The sequence below is a fragment of the Stegostoma tigrinum genome, chromosome 11 (assembly GCF_030684315.1).
Source record: "Stegostoma tigrinum isolate sSteTig4 chromosome 11, sSteTig4.hap1, whole genome shotgun sequence".
NCBI lineage: Eukaryota > Metazoa > Chordata > Chondrichthyes > Orectolobiformes > Stegostomatidae > Stegostoma > Stegostoma tigrinum.
The window spans coordinates 76,472,030-76,492,812 of NC_081364.1; positions in this window are offsets into that span (position 1 = coordinate 76,472,030).

The following is a 20,783-nucleotide window of genomic DNA, read 5'->3' on the forward strand; positions in this document are numbered from 1 at the left end:
CCATAGTCTGTGGGATCTTGCTGTGTACCCCCTGGGGCTGCAGGTCACCCGCAGACTGTCTGTGCGGACCCAGGCTGAGTTTTCTGACAGTCTGATAGTGGATGAGGTGTATCATCCCTCTTTTCCCCCCATGTCAGACAGCACACCTCCACTACCTCTCGTCACCCCCTCACCCTCCAAAATGTGACAGTAACATTGCGAATGTCTCCCAGACAAAGCGGGGAGATGGGAACACGTGGCGAATGTGAGGCAGGAGAGGGCATCACTGTCAAATAGGGAGGGAATAGGGAGAGAGTGAAGCATTGAGCAATTATCGAGCAAGAGAAAGCTCAACAGAGATGGAAACATTGATAGGGACAGAGAGAGGCAGAAAGGGGGAGGGATGGAAGGGAAAGAGGAAGAGTTACAATGTACCAGTGGAAGGTTCATTTTTAATATTTCATGTACAAACAGCACCAATCCCGGACAGAATGGACACGGGGCCTGAGCCCAGTGAATGGGAGTGGACAGGGGCAGGGGGGTGGGGGGGGGGCATTGGTTTTGTTTTTCAACACGCCCCACCCCATAATGTCAGAGAGCCAGCTGGAGGGGGCAGGTTAAACACGGAGGGAGGGAGAGATACAGGCCCTGTGGGGTCACTCCTACCACTGAGTCACAGCCCAGCCTTTCAGAAATTAAACCCTGGGGGCAGTCAGAAAGCATTTGCCCCTTGAATCCAGTTGAAATTGTTCCCATTCTCTGGATTTAAAATGAGGGGAAAGTGCTGAGAAATTGGGGAGATTTTGGAAGTCATTCAGTGATGGGACCTCGTTTTGATCCTCATTATTTTTGTTTCAAAATATATTGGCTTTGATGTGATCAATTTCCATCTCTCTCTCCCTGGGGGATTTCTGAGAGACTGAAGTTTCGGCACAGACTGAATTGAATTTCTCTCTCTTCTCTCTCTGCTCCCTTCCTTGGGTTTTGTCTTCCTGTCTCTCTCACTGGTTTCTTTTGCTCTCTACTCCCTCTGTCTCGATCCCTGACTTGTTTCCCCCTCTCTTTCTATATTTTTCTCTATCTCAGTCTGTCCTCTCTCTCTCCCTGTCCTGGGTTTCACACTGTTTCTGTTGCTGTTCCTCTCTTGTCGTTCCTTGCATCTCTCTCTGGTCTTTCTGTCATCCTTTCTCCATTCCTCCGTTTCTCTTCTTACCTGTCTGTTCAACTTACTCTGCCTCTGTCTTGCAGGGGCAACATTTTCGTGGGGTAAAACTCAGGGTGGGGAATGTTTAAAAGTGTGCAAACATTTGTGGGAGGGGGCAATATTTGACAGGGCATAAAGTGGGGTGCTGATAAATTGGGATGGAGGGCAATCTTTGGGGGGAACTGAAATGGAAAAACTCAATATTTGAAGGAACTGTGTTTTGCAGGTGGGGAAATGCAATATCTGAGGGGGTGAGATGGTTTTGTGGGGACAAGATTTGGGAATGGGGTGCAATACTGTGAGGTTCAGGCAGACAGAATGAGGAAGGGGAAAGACATAGAACATAGAGCACAGAAAAGTACAGCACAGGACAGGCCCTTTGGCCCACGATGTTGTGCCGTGGGTTAATCCTAATCAAAATATAAAATAACCTAACCTACATTCCCCTCAATTCACTGCTGTCCATGTGCATGTCCCGCAGTCGCTTAAATGTCACTAATGACTCTGCTTCCACGGCTACCACTGGTAAACTAATCCATGCGCTCACAACTCTCTGGGTGAAGAACCTCCCTCTGACATCTCCTCTATACCTTCCTCCGAACAACTTAAAACTATGACCCCTCGTGGCAGCCAATCCTGCCCTGGGGAAATGTCTCTGGCTATCGGCCCTATCCATGCCTCCCATTACCTTGTACACCTCGATCAGGTCATCTCTCTTCCTCCTTCTCTCCAGAGAGAAAAATCCGAACTCAGTCAACCTCTCCTCATAAGACAAGCCCTCCAGTCCAGGTAGCATCCTGGTAAACCCCCTTTGCACCCTCTCCAAAGCCTCCACATCTTTCCTATGGGTGACCTGAACTGGACACAATATTCCAAGTGTGGCCTCACCAGGGTTTTGTAGAGCTGCAGCATAACCTCGCTGCTCTTAAACTCGGTCCCCCTGTTAATGAAAGCCAAAACACCATATGCTTTCTTAACAACCTTATCCACCTGGGTGGCAGCTTTGAGGGAGACTTGGGAGAGAGGGACAACCCCCCCCCCCCGACAATAACTATTCAGTCCCCTTCCCCAATTCGGGCACTGAATCCAATTCTGACCCCAGAGAGAGTGGCAGAGGGATAGACACACAGAGTGAAACTCCCAGGGAGAGAGAAGGGTAGAGAGAGAGAGAAACCAGGGAAGAGCGTGAAAGAGATAGATCCCAGGGAGAGAAACAGTGAAGGACAGAATGGGGAACACACTGCTTGTGGGGGGGGGGGTGGCGTTGGAGCAGTGTAAAGAGATCGGCAAAACTGGGAGGCAGTGATGCAGATAGAGAAAAAAGAGACGGAGAAATACTGAGGGAAAAGACAGAGAGAAAGATGGAGGAAGAAAAAGGGGTGGTGGGGAAGGTGACAAAAAATGAGAGGTTGCCTGTCAGGGAGAGGGGGAATGAAATAAATAAATACAAGAGTTGACTGTGTGAGATAGACAGAGGTGCGAGAAAGGGAAAGAAAGAGAAAGAGAAAAAAAGAACAAGAAAGAGTCAACTGGAGAGAGGTTAACAGAATGTGACAGGGACATAAAGCGAGAAGAGAGAGAAACACTAAGAGACAGTGAGAGAGAGAGAAACGTCAGAGACAGAGACAGGAAAGACAGAATCTGAAGAAGTGATAAACACCATTGCTGCGGGGCCCAGCCCTCTCTCTCTCTCAAAGGTTTCTCACACTTCCCTCTGTCCCATGAAGGACAGACCCTTCCAGAAAGGGGGCATAACACCAGCGCTTCGTCGGAGGCTCACTGATGATATTACCTAGAATGGTGACGAAATGTCTGAAAACTAACCTTCCAGCTCAGCGAGCAAACTCACATCCAGAACCTCAACCTGAGCTACAAATCTTCTCAAAACTCGCTAACAGATTCTTCTCCTAGGGTTTGCTTCACTCTCAAGCTGCTTCAGGGAGGAGGTGGCAAAGGTTCAAAGCTGGCATTGCGTTTCCAGCAGTACACATTTGTGTGCACACACACCTCTCCTGGCTCCATCCACATGGCAACAGGAAGTATGGCTGACAAGATGTGGTTTATAAACCCCCAGGTCTGTACCTCAAGCCCTTCTGTCCTTCCAGATCCCAGTTCATGTAGTCAGTTCCCTGCTCTCTCTACCTGAAATACACCTCCCTCCGGAACGGAGCAGAGTAGGAGGCATCTTTGTACAATTAAAGCAGGTTGTGAAGTGGTGCGAGAGAAAGCAACAACTGAAAAGGCCCATCCCATGGCTCCTGTGTGTCCTTCCATTCCCCCGTCGAACAGTCACTGTCTGTCTCTCACACTTCTTCACTCTCTCTCTCTCTCTCTCTCTCACACACACACACACACACACACACACACACACACACACACACACACACACACAGTGGCCCCAGACCTGAAATCCACACAGATACAAAGCTGCGGTTTCAAACTAGCTACAACACCCTTTCATTCAGACAAGGGAACAGAGTTTTCTGCAGCCAGGGAACCCAGATTTATCCCAGAGGGGACCACAACATTTTCACACAAACACAAGACGTGAGTGGGATTGAACTGAACCAGTGCAGTTGGCAGGTTACTTTGAATGATTTTCTGAGCATCAACATCAATCAGTTTCACAGATGGACATCAAGTGATGACATGGATCTGTTGCACCATTGGACGTATGTACATTGTACAAATGATCATGTGTTTCTTAAACACATTCACCTTCTCCCTGACAGTAGCCAAGGGGTATCACGGCACTGTCCCAATTTCTCATCGACAAAAATTTGAATGAATGACTTGAAAAGTGATGAATTAAAAGCTCAGTCTCTTTCTCCCAATTGTGTTTAAAGTGACACAATGCCACCCTCTGGTGGCCACTACACAAGCGGCAGATAATTTTGGAGAAAGCCTGTGAAACTCTCAGGTTAGTTACACTTGCATCAGAGAAAACAGAAACTGCAGATGCTGGAGAATTCGAGATAACGAAGTGTGGGGCTGGATGAACACAACAGGCCAAACAGCATCTTAGGAGCACAAAAGCTGACGTTTCGGGCCTAGATCCTTGTCCGTCCAGCTCCGCACTTCGTTATCTCAGGTTACACAGTTGCTTCAATCTTCAAACACTATCTTTGGAGACTCAGAGCAGTTTTTAATTTATCAGAGTCGTTCCTGAGATATCAGCAGAACGAGAGATTTCCGCATCCCTCCACTTTTGAATTATTTTCCCAATTAGAATCTAAGAGAGTAGATTACAAAACATTACAAATTGTAGTAAGTGCAATAACAGTCACCATGTCTCCTGGTAAAACGATTCAGTCAGATGTGTCTGAATGGAGTTACAATGATTGTGTATAATGTTCGGAAATCTGCCAAAAGACAAATCATTATCACATTGCAGACGGAACATAAACATTTCTGAACATGAGCATATTCACTCTGACGAGCCTCAGTACAATTGCAATCCTCCCCACACCAGCGCACTGTGAGTGTGTGTGCTGGAAAGTGTGTGTGTGCGCCTGTCTGTGCCTGTCTATTCTGACATTGCTGTGGGCTACTCTCGCTCTCTGACCGAACCCCTGATAACAAAGTGTGAAGCTGGATGAACACAGCAGGCCAAGCAGCATCTCAGGAGCACAAAAGCTGACGTTTCGAGCCTAGACCCTTCATCAGAGAGTGGGATGGGGAGAGGGAACTGGAATAAATAGGGAGAGAGGGGGAGGCAGACCGAAGATGGAGAGAAAAGAAGATAGGTGGAGAGGAGAGTATAGGTGGGGAGGTAGGGAGGGGATAGGTCAGTCCAGGGAAGACGTACAGGTCAAGGAGGTGGGATGAGGTTAGTAGGTAGAAAATGGAGGTGCGGCTTGGGGTGGGAGGAAGGGATGGGTGAGAGGAAGAACAGGTTAGGGAGGCAGAGACAGGCTGGGCGGGTTTTGGGATGCAGTGGGTGGAGGGGGAGAGCTGGGCTGGTTGTGTGGTGCAGTGGGGGAAGGGGAGATTTTGAAGCTGGTGAAGTCCACATTGATATCATTGGGCTGCAGGGTTCCCAAGCGGAATATGAGTTGCTGCTCCTGCTACCTTCGGATGGCATCATTGTGGCACTGCAGGAGGCCCAAGATAGACATGTCATCTAAAGAATGGGAGGGGGAGTTGAAATGGTTCGGACTGGGAGGCGCAGTTGTTTATTGCGAACCGAGTGGAGGTGTTCTGCAAAGCGGTCCCCAAGCCTCCGCTTGGTTTCCCCAATGTAGAGGAAGCCACACCGGGTACAATGGATGCAGTATAACACATTGGCAGATGTTCAGGTGAACCTCTGCTTAATATGGATAGTCATCTTGGGGCCTGGGATAGGGGTGAGGGAGGAGGTGTGGGGGCAAGTGTAGCATTTCCTGCGGTTGCAGGGGAAGGTGCTGGGTGTGGTGGGGTTGGAGGGCAGTGTGGAGCGAACAAGGGAGTCACAGAGAGAGTGGTCTCTCCGGAAAGCAGACAGGGGTGGGGATGGAAAAATGTCTTGGGTGGTGGGGTCGGATTGTAGATGGCGGAAGTGTTGGAGGATGATGCGTTGTATCCGGAGGTTGGTGGGGTGGTGTGTGAGAAGTAGGGGGATCCTCTTTGGGCGGTTTTGGCGGGGGCGGGGTGTGAGGGATGTGTTGCGGGAAATGCGGGAGACGCGGTCAAGGGCGTTCTCGACCACTGTGGGGGGAAATTTGCGGTCCTTAAAGAACTTGGACATCTGGGATGTGCGGGAGTGGAATGCCTCGATGCGGTCGCAGCTGCTCACTTTATATATTAATGATCTGGACGAAGGGACTGCGGGCCTTCTGGGAAAATTTGCTGATGATACGAAGATAGGTGGACAGGCAGGTAGTACTGAAGAGGTGGGGAGGCTGCAGAAAGATTTGGACAGTTTAGGAGAGTGGTCCAGAAATGGCTGATGAAATTCAATGTGAGCAAATGCTCGAGTTCTCGAATGTTTTTCTCTACCTATTCAGGGGGCATTTAACGGCTGTCTCTTGACTCACATTTGCACAATCCATGGTAATGATGACAGGTGCATAACCAGTAATCCCGTACTAAATTCGACTTTTGAATATTTGTTAACTTCCGATATGTATCCTTCCCAAGCTTGGCACTTCCTCCGGCGGGAATTGGTTTTATTCTTTACTCTTTGCCTAACTGACCAGTTGGTGTAATCATCGTTTAGTCTACATTGTTTCTCATTATCAACTGCCCATGTGATTTTTATTTTGTCTCGAACTTCCACTTATTGCACTGAATTTCAGATCACTGATGCGTTCTCGGAGAAACAGGAAGCCAATACTGATTTCTGGAGAATCCTTTTGGGTATAAATTTTCTTTCACATCACCTTTTACTTCAGTCGATTCACGTTGTCACTTTCCCCTGCAACCCTTTGTTGACCAGACTAATTTGGGTGCAGAGAAATATAGAGAATGTACAGTATGAACGGTGGGCGTTGGCCCACCATTTCTACTCCAATCAGCAAATAACATTGATTCCATTGAAGTGCACATGCGCAATAACCCACATTGCTCTTTCATTTTATTTACTCATCCAAATGCTTCTTCAACATTGTTAGTTTCCCTGCCTCCACCATCCTCTCAGGCTGCAGGTTCCATAAATGTACCAACCACTGGGTGAATATAAATGAGCAGTGATTACAGATTCCTGGAAACAATGAGTAAACTGCAGAGGATACCATTTATTCTCTTACTTTGACTGCACATTTCAATAACTGAGGTCATTTAGCTCTCACATACTTGGACTAAACTCCCATAGCAACGTGATCCTCCAAGATTATATATTCCTGCTGTCATTCACAGAGGCAGGGTCGGAATGTTAACCGAGTGATTTCTTTGAAACTGCTTACTCCTGAACTTAAAATCATGCCTTCCGGCCTTAGACACTTCTGCCATGGGGAAAACGTTCTCACAATCTACTCTGTCTTTTCCTTTCATTATTTTGCATACCTTGAGGAGAGACCCTCAGCGTCATCTGTTCTATTGAAAACAGAACCAACCTGTTTCCATTTCTTGTTACAACCAGAAATTTTCATTCCCAGACAACATCTTGGGGTGTCTTTCCCCACCCTCCTCGAGTGCAACCATGTTCTTCCCAATGTGGCGACCACAACTGCACTGCATTCCATCAGCAGCCTCATCAATGTTTTATAATGTTGTTACCAGGTTTCATGCTCGTAAATTCTATGTCCCACCCAATGAAGGCATGTTTTGTTGATGTCTTCTTCAAAACGCTATCGGCCTGTTCTGATATCTTTGTGGTATATATGGACTTGTACATTTCAATACTTCCTGGGGACCTAGCATTCTTTGTTTCTAGCCGTCTCTTATATAGCCATGCAAAATATATCACCTCGCACTTATTACAAGACACTTCCATGTAATGTTATCTGGATTAATACAGTCTCAACAAAACTGAACAAACTTATCAATATCTGGGACATGCTTGACTTGCATTCCACTAAAATCTTCAGCATGCATCCCTATACTGATGAACCATTGGAGAAATGTGTAACATCTACAAATTTCGCTGCAGCAAATCACTCGGGTAACATTCCAACCCTGCCTCTGTGAATGACAGCAGGAATATATAATCTTGGAAGATCACGTTGCTATGGGAGTTTAGTCCAAGTATGTGAGGGCAAAATGACCTCAGTTATTGAAATGTGCAGTCAAAGTAAGAGAATAAATGGTATCCTCTGCAGTTTACTAATTGTTTCCAGGAATCTGTAATCACTGCTCAGTCTGTGAATTAATCAAAATTCCAAACTGTATACTCGTCAAATGCAGAAGTGTCAAACCAGCTGTATGTAGACACCTGAGATATAACCGTAATGACTAATATTAGCGGGGAAATCTAAATCAATGCAAAACGATATTGTCATGAACACTGCCTTGTTTCACTATAATCACAAGAGAAGTAATATAGAGCAAGTAGGGTAAAACGATGAATCTTTCAACAACTTGTGTGGAGAAATTGATTTTGATTCATGCCTCATTGACACCAATCCTGCAAAAAAGTGCCAACAACAATGTCGATTTCATCATCACTTGGGCGAATATGGCACTATGAAGAGTGATCACGATATAGCTGACAATTATCTGTGACTGTGATACAGCAGCCATTAATGAAAAGAGACTCCACGTGATCATATTTGGCAATTGTACTTCCATGGCTTTCCACGTTTCCGAAGCCCAGGGCAAAGAAAAGAAGACGTAAAAAAGACGGACTATCTGTGATAACAAATTATATCATCAATGCAATCTTGATAAATTATGTTACCTCAAGAGTATTGCGAGTTCTAATCCTTCTGGCTGACGGAATCAACAAAGGGCAGTGTCTTCACAAATGCATATAAATACCATTTAACAATCGCGACAGACATCAACTAAGATATAATGGGGACTTGTCAAAAATGCATTTCCAAAAAAAAAGACGATGTTATCTTCAATAGGTTTGGCTCGCTGGACATGACAAACAGAAATTAAAATCGTTAAACACTCTTAGGAACCGTTTGTTCAAACAATGCTTTCTGAAACCAGTGAAGTGCAGCTTATTGTAGCTCTATAAACTCGAACTGAGAAGGAGGATGCCAGAAATTCACACTGAAGTCAACAACCAACATGAAGTGTTCAAATGTAACATACATATTTATTGTTAAAAATGTTCGAATGACCATGAATCTGCGGTAGGGGCGAAAGTATATCAGTGCAGAGGCATGGGGACGCAAGAAGTAACTGGGGATTCAAAATGGTTGCAAAGGGAGGAAAATGGAACTTAAGTTGCGAAATGTGATGAGACATTTTCTGCATCTCCAAAAAGATAAGTCACATTGCGAAACCAAGCCTATACTTCGGGAGTATCCATTATGAACTACGTTAGGAGTTTATCCATGACAAAAAAAGGAAATAAGTGTCTCAAAACCCTGGTAAATTTGGTAGAGGGACAAAAAAACAGGTAGACATACTATTAAACATGGAAAGTACATTAAAGGAGGAGAAATTATATTATGAGATCAAACAAACAATAGATATTAAGAATCTGATTTGCTGGAAGCAAAAGAAAAGTAGCAAAGGTACGTTGTCTCATTAGTTAAGAAGGTACAAACGTCAGACATGTATCACGAATATGTCCTAAGACACCATCAGATTACACGGTTAATGACGAAACATAAGGCCCATATGGTTACAATACGTCAAAGTTCGCAGTGTCACGACGAATCTGTAGTTTTAAAAATTCTGTCAATAACGAGGTGGATCGTGGAACAAATTTGAAGTGGAATACAATGTTTTAATCATTTCATTGAGTTAGTCTCAATAGGCATGGCAAAACTAAGGTAGAGAATTGAAGGCAGGCTCCATTGTTGGGAAGTGGAGGAAACTAATAAATTACTTATATGTGGCCACGCCACAGAATGCTGAGATGGTGATCTTTCCTGTGGATCAGCAAAAGGTCAGCATGTACGTGAGCTATTAATGATGAATTTACGTGAAATTCCAGACTTTATTGAAACGTATGGCCCGTAAGAAGGGAAAGCCTTGAAACAATTGTGAATGACAAAAATGATTCAATGATTAATGCATTGCCTGCATGATTTGTTTCCTTACTTCTGTGAAAATGTACTTCCAAAAAATGAGCTAGTGGTACACATTATCATTCAAGTTTACTAGAATGAAAAGTGATTTTCTTAAAGCATAAGATTTTGCAGCGACGATGCCGAGTAGATCCTCCTGCTCATATTAGAATTCTAAGTTGGGCACGCAGTAAAGAAAAAAAAAAAGCCCTTCCACTTCAGAAGTTGATAAGGTGAAATTTCTTATCATGACAGTTCATTATTATGTAAAATTCACTTCCCAGATAGTAATGGAATTTCAATCATTCAATACTTTCAATTGTTTCTACTGACTAATTTGTTGTATGGCAGCAGACAGAAAAGGGTTTATAAAATTAAAGCAGGTTATCCAGCTTCACATTGATAGATCAATGATCTGAATCGTCAACTCGCCTGTCCAAAATGATTGGACCGTAGGTAAAAGGCAACCATTGCATTTTGTAAGCGTGCCTGGTAAAGAAACAGCTAGTAGACACAGTGAGGTGAGGTCGACGGATGTAAACAAGAACAACAAGGAACAGAAGAGAAGTATATCACAGGAATAGGCCCTTCGGTGCTTCAAGTCTGTGCCGATCATCATGTTAAAACTGAACTAAAAAATGAAACACACCTTCTACCCTTATTCGGTATGTACGCCTTGATTCCCTCCCTCTTCATATAACCTGTCAGATGAAACCTCTTAAATGTCGTCAACTTCCACTACCTTTTCTGGTAGTGCGTCTTAGGTTCCTACTACTCTCTGCGTGTAAACATTTCCCTTAAAATGTCCCCCTCTCTATTTGAACAGGTGCCCCCTTGTAATTGAAACATTAAACCTGGTTCCCATAATTTTGCCTCTCATAATTTTGCAGAACTCTATCGGGTCTCCTCTCAGCCGCAGTCTATTCAGCGAAAACAATGCTAATCTATTTAAACTTTCCTCATAACCAATGCCCTAACGATCAGGCAACGTCCGGGTGAACGTTCTCTGCACTCTCTCCAAAGCTTTTCTGGCCTTTTTCTGGTAGTGTGGCGAGCATAGATGAACACAGTACTCCAAAGTCGGCGTATCAAGTGTTATTATAGTTACAACATGATTTGCTAACTCTTGTACTCCATGCCCCAGCCGATGAAGTCAAGCATACTATATTCCTTCATAACCACCTTGGTCATCTCTGTAGCCACTTCAATGACTGTGGACCTGCACACCTGGATCCGTCTGCATGTTAATGTTCCTAACATTTCGGTCACTAACAATATAATTCACATCTAAATTTGATTGTCCAAAATGCTCGACTTAACTCCATCTGCCATTTCTGCGTCCAAGTCGCCAATCTGTTTGTAACTTATTACATTCTTTCACAATCGTCGGGACTATCGGCAGCTCCAAACATCTTCATGTCATTTGCAAACTTACTAATCATACCATCCACATTTTCCTGTACATCATTGAAATGTACAACAAACAAGAGGACTAAAACTGATCCCTTTGAAACACCACTGGTTACTGGTGTCAATTCTGAAAACACCCTTCCAAAATTACCTTTGAGCTTCTATGAACATTCAGTAAGGTGCAAAAGTGATTCAGGTTTTGATATTCATGCACCAACGTGTTGCAAGGGACAGAGGCGACATCAGAAGGACCAAGGGTAGTTTCTTTTTCATTATAAATTATGACCCGATTTATGTCGGCGGGAATGTTGTTGTAAACGATTGTAATTGTTTGGTAGGTGGAGATAAGCGGGTGCTAACATGGGAATAAATGATAAAGAATGATATAAAAATTTCAGAAAATTGAATAGATAGTTTGGTTGACTCATTGTTGAACTCAATGAAATAATTATTATGTATTCTAGTGCGAAATATGTCAAAGTAACGTCAATTCTGATATAAAAATAGCCCATGAGATTCAGAAAATGAATTTGTTGAAGTTAGGACTCATCGGTCATGAAACACTCGATGGTGCTGCGGAGGGAAAATTACACCTAAAGTTGATTACATTTCCGATTTCATCGTTAAACAAGAGACTGAAAGAAGCAAAATCAATAGAGTATTGCCTGTCAACATAGGACAGGCAAGCAATACCGTTAGAGTGTGTGAGGCAAAGCGTAAGACTGTGAATACTGCCTGTTGTTCACCACACGTGCAAGGTCAACATTAAGAGAAAGCGCATAAAAAGACATCTCTTTTCCACAGGAATTGGGGCTTTCAGTCACGGAAGTAGATGTTACAAACTATCTTTTTCCTTTTCTTCTCAGTAAATGGTATGTTGAGATGAAATTTGACAGAATTGTTAAATCCGTAGTAGCCAGGGGAATGATGTTGGACAGCGGGAAGACGTTTTCCGTTTGGGAGAGCTTTTAAATATCTAAGGGCAAGGGAATAAACAAACGGTGATGGGAAGAGTGAGGAAATCTCTAGGCCTCAGCAGTTGTTTTCTGATCTGGAATGAATTGCCTTGGAATTTAGAGTGGAACAAAATGAACAAATAAATGAGGGGAACAATGAGGCCGAGCTGAGATGATGGAAATTCCATGGCAATGCGGAGACGGAGGTGATCTTGTTTAGAAGCATTTAGCTGATGCGGGTTAATAGAGTCTCTGTTTATAACGTGTCGTTCCGCGACCATGCTTGTTCTGCCTAGTCGTTCAGAGCATTCCAATCAGTGTTAAATAAGTCACTGATCAGGGAATTAATACAACTGTCGTAACCTGTTTGTTCAGTGAGTATGAAAGACAGACATACAACTTTGCAACATTCGGATCCCTGTGGTATTGTTCAGAACGTTTCTCCTTAGAGCTTAATGTGGTGACCTTGTCCGCGACAGAAGTTTCAAACCGCTTCATGCGGAGAATGTATTCAACAAGTCAATGGGCCAGGAATGTATACTATGTGGTTCTTGTAATAATTGCTGTTCCTGCTAAATGTTACAACAAATGAATCTGTCTAAATCTGCGTATAGAATAGTTTCTGATATTACTCTCTGGATAAAAAGGATACATGAGATAGAATGTTCTCCATAATTCAGAAAAAAAAATCTATAATATAATGAAGTTCTAGTCTGGTTCCTGAATGATCTCTGCATTTCTTTATATGCTTCCTCAGTAGTTTCTTGCTCGCAAGCATCTGTACTTTTATGGCGATCAGGGGACAGTTTTGTTCTTTGCAACCAGAACTCAAAGCAGCAAATGCATTGATTGAACATTTTACTGGCAAAATCTGTTAATATAGGATCTCGCTCATCGCTGGCTCCAATGGCCAAACATTACTTTGACTACCTGCTGCCCTGAAATTGCACCAATATTGGGTTACTAGACATTTGTAACATCTTACAACACAGATTATCAATTTTCTAGAACACCTGCCAGCGTGACACAGCATTTGAATCCCACTGTAAGCATCGTTATTTGGAACAGTTCTTTCAGATACTGATTAATCAGCTTTCACAAGCAAGTTCTGAGAATCGATATAGCTGAGTGCTGTGTTTTCCCAAATACGCCGCCTGATAATTATGAAAGATACCATGATGAGGATCATTCTTTAATTCATGTCCCATATTTTACAAACCTGAGAGAGTCCATTCGATAAATCTGGACAGTTGCTGTCTTCATTCTCAGCAAGAACTACTCTCCGCTTTCAAGACACAATAGTTGGCAGCATGCCTGCCATCTCTGCCTCCCTAATCCTAATACATCGCTTCCTCTTCAATGCTTTTCATTTTCACTACTCCAGATAAAACTTATACCAACGATCTCATCATTCGTTGTCTTACTCTTGATTTTCTAGTTGGATTTATTGTTAAGTCAATCATTTTGACGAATTTCAGTACAGGACAAATCATATCGAGAAACAACACTCATCTTTGCTCTCACTATTCCGATAGCTGTCACACACACAATTGTCTCACGTCATCAACTTCTGTTATAGACAAAACCACAAGACACCCTGATTATTATAATCTTCAGGTATGAAATTATTCTTTTTCTATTCATTCAAAAGAGACAGTTAGTATCAGCATTGTATCCACAATACTAGTTGTGTCAAAATACTATATTTTATCCGATGTATTGAAACCGGTGTTCTATATAAGTTGACAACAATATTTTCCTTTTTTTCATCTTACATTAGAAATAAATGTTTGTATTAGTTTCATATCTCTAATCCATTTGACTTCTGTCTTGAATTTTGAATAAAGTTATCTAACTACAGATTCCTCGATTTATCATTAAAGAGGGGTCCATTGTAAATTATTGTGACGTGTATGAAAAAATTGTTTAAACCAGAACTCACGGTGAGAGTAAGATCTGTTTCGACTTCTCACAAACTGTGATCATTTTATTTTCCTGAAGTGCTAGGTATTCTTTGTTTCTTCACTGGCATGTGTTATGATCCGACTCGTGTGTTTTTGCACTCCTATAACCTTCTTGGATATTGCAGAAAATAAGCATTTTGTGATATGTAGAGCTCATGAATCAAATTATGAACAAATCCCATAGATTTACGCAAAAGTCCAGACTGGCGTGGTTCAGAATGTAAAAGGTTTGTCTGTGATTACTAATATCTTCCTCCATCTGTTCCTTTTGCAATAATTTGAACAGCAATTGTGGTCCTGTTCAGGGGAATGTGGGGGCCGTCTAAGCATACGATTATGACCTGGAGACTATTAGAAAAATAAATCACCTGACAATTATTACTGAAGTTGTCCTCAGTTGAATAAACAATTACGGTTTCCACATAAATGTCCAGATACTCACGCCTGTATGCCATCCTGTCTAACAGTTGGTCAGACCACCCGTGGGCTTCACTGGCTGGTCCACTGTTGCTTTCACCTTTGATCTATTTGTTGTCATTTGTTCCCAACCGCTGAAATCTAAATATTGCGCCAAGAAGACTGCAGCTCTTGTTCTTGGAGCTACTGGGATTCTGCTATGTTTGAAAAATATCTCAACCTAGTTTAAAAATGAAATGAACGGATGATGACAATGTCGAATGGCACTGTTGGAATGGGAAAAACCTTTATCACTGACGCGGGATGGACTGAATTTAGTATGATTGAAAAGGCTTTATCACCATTAATACCATTTACTTTGACGAACGTTCTTACAGTGAGATGCATATTAGTGGGCAGTCAAGTTCGAAAGGATTGACAGCCCATAGCACGGGAGAGTATCACAGTGACTACAGGGAATCACATCGAGGCCAGACAGGTGTCTGTGACATTATTCTTACTACATCTGTCAAATTCGACTTACCATGGTGGTTGGTGTATATCTTTTTAAAATGTTTTCAAGAAGATTTGTGGCTCGGGTTGTGGATCAGATATTAGGCATGCTTGCCAAGCCAGTGGATTTGGTTCCAAACATTACATCACTCTGCAACGTAACGTCGTCAGTGCTCCTCCAGTGAAGCATCGGTGTTCTGTCCTGCTTGTTATTTCTATGGCTCGGTTGGCTGTGGTAATTGGTATTCAATCTGGTCTTATTTCCCAGTGATTTGTACATAGGGTCTAATTCAATGTGTATGCTGATGGAGTTCTGTTTGGAATACTAGACCTCCTGGAATTCCCTGGCGCGTTTCTGCTGGACATCTGTGATATTGAAGTGTTGTCTTCATTTATGTGCATAGTAAGACAAGTGAAAATTGGTCATATCCCTTGGTGGCTCATTGGTGTTCATTTATCCGAACAGTCAACTTTCTTCCGGTTCGTCCTATATCTTGTTTCTTGCATTCCTTGCATAGTTTTTTTCATATATATTACCCCAGTTTTGCCGCTTTTGGTTATGGGATCCTTTACTTCATGAATTAACGACATCTTGGAAAAACCTTTCAGTGACACTGAAAAAGACTGTCCTAGTACAATAAATGAACACCAATTATGGAGACACCAATAAATCTGATTTCCTAGCTGCACTGAATGAAGCCTGAAGAACAATGTTCTCGCAGAATAAGTACAACAGACCATCAGACAGGCGATAGACCCAACAGTGAGCAAAAATAAATCTCAGGGAAACACATTCAAAACAGAAGAGCGGAAAGCGCTGGAAATACTCAAGAAAGACTGACACGGTGTAATCTTACAAACAGACAAAAGACACATGTCATTAAACCTCAATAGAATGCATTAATTCAAGAAAGTTAACAGATTACTAGCAGATACCAACACCTGCCAACAGAAAGAATAAACACTACAGCTAGCAAACCGGAATACAACGACGCTGAAGAAATTACACAATCCAGGAGACATCAGCAAAACAGACTACCAAAGATTGAAGCCAGGCAAAACCAACAAACACCTATTTTACGTTGTCCCAACGGACACAAACAAGGGGGCACTCACAGGCCCATTGCATCACTGCCAGGTACACCAGCATAAATATTGCTCAAGGAACCAAGGCAAAAATTAAAATGTTTAGTGGGCAACACTATTGCACCAATCCACTCTATCCATGCATCCCAAGAATTCCTCACCATCAGCAAGGATACCAGAATAGATGAGGAAAAGATAATTATATGCTTCTACGTAACAGAATCACTTACATTCACATACATCGACCTAGCCAAAGAAACAATTGCCATACCCCTAGACGATTCAAGTAATCAGACGACGCTGTAAGCCAAAAACATCAAAAGGACGCCACCAAGAAAACACTACATTTGTGCTTCACAACCCACTTCATCTTAAACGACACAGTATACAAATAAATCAATGGAACACCAATATCTGGACTGATTGCAAAAGAAGCAATGTAACGGTTAGAACCGACAGTGGTTCTCACTGTCCAAGCCAGGCTTTGGGTCCTATATGCAAATGACATATTTGTGATTATTAAATACACTAAACTGGACAAAATCCACCGACGCATAAGCAGCATCCTTGCAGGGATAAAATTCATGAAAGACGAAGAGAACAACAACTGGCTACCCTTCCTGGACATAGTGATAGAGCGTAAAAACAATGGGGAATTCCAAAATAGAGTATATATAAATGCACACATACAGATCAAGTAGTCAGTTACTCAGCCAACCACTCCAATGCCCATAAACAGAACTGTATCAGGATACTTTGTAAATGAGCCACAACGCATTGCAGCAACCTGAAAGTACTCAAAGCACAACAGGAAAACAGGTCTTCAAAAGAAAGAGGCCCATAAAGCACAATCCGCCATTCACTCCGAGACAGTCCGTAACAGGAAGACACAACACAACCAGAATCACTTGCCACCCTACCGTTCATCAACGACATTTCAGAGATGACCACAAGATTACTCAGGCATCTAGGTTTCAGAGTAACCCACAAAGCGACAAATGCCCCACAATAGCAATTGAGCGACATAAAAGATCCTGCGCCCAAAAAGCGGGAAAACTCTAGCAAGCTACAAAATACCGTGCAAGGACTGTGAGAAACGCTGCATAGGTCAAATGGGAAGACAATTGACCAAACCGATACACGAACACCAACTAGCCACCAAGAGACAGGCCCAATTCTCATAACAAGGGATACAAATTCGACTGGGACAATACCTTGATAATTACAAAAGCCAAATAGAGACACGCCAGTAAATTGCTGGAGGCTGGTATTCCAACCAGAACTCCATCGACAAACACATTGAATTAGACGCTTTGTACTAACCACTGAGAAACAAAACTGGAAATAATACCAATCACCGCAGCAAAACGAGGCAATTCAATAAAAAAAGGAACAGAACACAAACTCTTCACCTGAGGCACATTGACAATGTTACCTAGCGGGGTGATGAAACGTTTGTAACTAAACCCACTCTTTCGGCGATTATGCCCACAACTTCATTTCTTTTTAATATTGAAAATTACACGGAAGATGCCAATGATATATTTGACAAGCTGCCTTATATGTTGCGGAATGTAAGCTGCTGCACAAATTCATTTATTTATATGCTACATCAATCTATGTTTAGAGAACAGATGAAGAGTGCAATGAAATATCCTGTCATATCAGTTGCTAAATGCATCAATTATCAGAGGAAATGAGAGCAACATAAAGATAATTAGATGTAATATTAGCGTAGATCATCAAAGAATTCAAGGGAGACGTCAGGTGCAGATCAGAGGGCTGAGAAATGTTTAGTGAAGGAAAAGAGGAGAGGATGGCTGAAGCATAGGACATAATTTGTCCTCAAATGTCCGAGAAGACGTGAAACATTGAATTAGGAGATAAGGGTTGAGTCTCGATTGACTGGAGAATGATACTTAGTAATCAAAAGTTGTAGGAGCAGAACACAACATCCCAGCACATTCTGATTGGCAATGAGACTTTTTAAACAGTTAGAATGTTTAACACAAGGCCCAGTTTTGGATTACTGAATGCAAATGTTTCAAAGCAGTGATACACACGAAAGTGCAGCGAAATCCCAAGGTGATCCTCCTGACAACCGGGTGGAAAAATGCTAGTGAGATGATCAGAATATTCTCTAAAGGCAAGGAAGTCACTCCGAAGCAAAGATCTCTTCCCCATCTCCTGTACTTCGAAATTCAGTTCCTCACATATAAACAGAATGTAATGTGCCTTGACAGAAGAAAAATCATGAAGTGCAATTTCGTTTTGGTTGGGGACCATCACCTGTTTCAGTTTATCCACTCCTCAGTAATCAACATTCCTTTTCATTCCCCATAACTGGATGACTGTTCAAATCTTGCTATTTTCAAACTTATGAAAAGCGGAAGTCGGCTGATTCGCTGAGGTATGTGACTGAGCAAGCATCGGATCCCAATAAACTATCATCTCCTGTGCTCCCTGCCTAATATTAATTCCTGCCAATCTGCAGTTCAATTTAATTAACTCCCGTTTCAATGTCCATCATATCTCACTTCTCACTATATCTCCCCAATTCCCTGTTTTATTGTCTTGTGGTGTTGGGCTTTAAAATTATATCCTCAAACCACACTGGCAAGAATTAATCTCTAAGGGTTAATTGGACATTAAAACGTGCATTTGAAGCACAATGGAAAATTAGTGGCCGAGTTGTCATGGCTGCTGGAACTGAATTGACATTGTTTCTCCTTAGGATTGCTTGTTTCCTGTTGTTAGCACAGGGCCACTTGGAGGGTTTTTTTTCAGGCTTGGACAAGAGCAAATGCCAGAGGTCACACGACACCAGGTTATAGCCAGCAGTTGGCCTGATGTTCACCTGATGAACAAACAAAGAACAAAGATCAAAGAAAATTACAGCACAGGAACAGGCCATTCGGCCCTTCAAGCCTGCGCTGATCGAGATCCTCTGTCTAATCTGTCATCTATTTTCTTAGGGCCTGTATCCATTTGTTCCATGCCCATCCATGTACCTGTCCAGATATATCTTAAAAGACGCGAACGTGTCTGCGTGTACCACTTATGCTGGCAATGCGTTCCAGGCAGCAGCACTTAGAAAACATGTGATTTTTCAAATACATTGATTGGGCATTGAGTGACTTCTGGCTTTGTCCACCCCAGGTCAGCACTAGAACCTCCCAATCAGGAGCAAATGTCACATGGTTTCAAAGTGATTTGGAAACTTGCGTGGGAAATGAAAGCAAGTGACTCATTAGTTTCTATTAAGTTCCACTGTGCTTATTTAGAGACGCATAAAAGGCAGTTTGTAAACACATCGGTAGAATCTGAAAGGCTATCAGAGATGAAAATGAGATGCTAACTCTATGTGATAGATCTTTGTTCTAGATGAGAAAGCCTCTGGCTCCTGAGTCATCTCCCCGTCTCTTTTTAGCTAGGAAAGAAAGTGCCTGGCTTTCCTCTATCTTCCTGTTTATTTTTCCACTGCCTCTGAGATATAAAGCCAAAATCAATAAATGTGGCCTGTACCCCGTCAATCGTTTCTTGGGTTTCTGTTACAGTATAGTTTCACTTTGTCTTTCATGGCACGCGTGAATGTAAGTGATAGAATGATATTTTTTCTTTCGTTTTTATTGTCACATATTCAGAAATACAGCTAAAAACTTTGTTTACGAGAGGTAAATGACAGCAACCAAAGGATGTCCAGATCCAAAAGGCTTAGAAGCATACAGGTGACACTATTTGAGGCTAGAGGCCGTTCAACAGACTGCTAATGGCCGGAAAGAAGCTGTTCCTGAACTTGCTTGTACGTGTGTGCAGGCTTCGGTATCTACTGCCTGACTCTAGGAGACTGTGAATCACGAGGTTCATCTGCATCTTAAACTCATTCATTTCTGTTGTTGACTAACTGAGCCACTACTAAGTCGGCACTTTGAAACATGAACATATTTCTTTGCTCAAAATGATGATTTGGGCCGTCTGCTTTGTGATTCTGCATTTTGAGACATGGCAGACACAACAGACCAAGAAGGCCTTACAGAACTTGCTGTGAGATTGCATTTAGCAGACAGGGTAAGTCGGGAGTTGGTTGTCTGCTGTAACACCTGAGAGTCACGCTTCTGCATGGCTTTGAACCAGGGCTGCGGCACGTGAGGCAAATGCACTAACTAGCGCACAATGGAAATGAAATGGGACACGCCTGTTGTGGTCTTAGAAAAGTTCGCGGTCTGTTCCGTACAATTCCGTCGCCCTTCAGAGTCAATCGAGAAAAAAATTCAAAGAAATTTTCATGTGTCAATTAAGTTTCACTGATTTGTTTATTACCACAACAGCAAATAATGGTGAATTGATTTGATGCAAGATTGTTTGGATGATATATGCATTAAAATGGTGTGCTCTGTTCTTTCCCGTCAGCAAGCTGGTGTGACACACCTCGCCCACATAATAATAGCAGGCTCCTGTTTCTACCTGCTATCATAACCAGGGACTATTCGCGTCTTAACTGAGGGTGATGACCAGTGCGCTGCAGAAACCTGACTGCACAAGTTCAGCCACTGAGATTTCGACAGAATTCAGCTTCTCAGCTGTTTGTCGCCGTACTGTTCTTCCCTTTAAATGGATCAACTTTTTGTCCAGGATTCCGAGCAGGATGGAAATGAGAACAACTCACAGA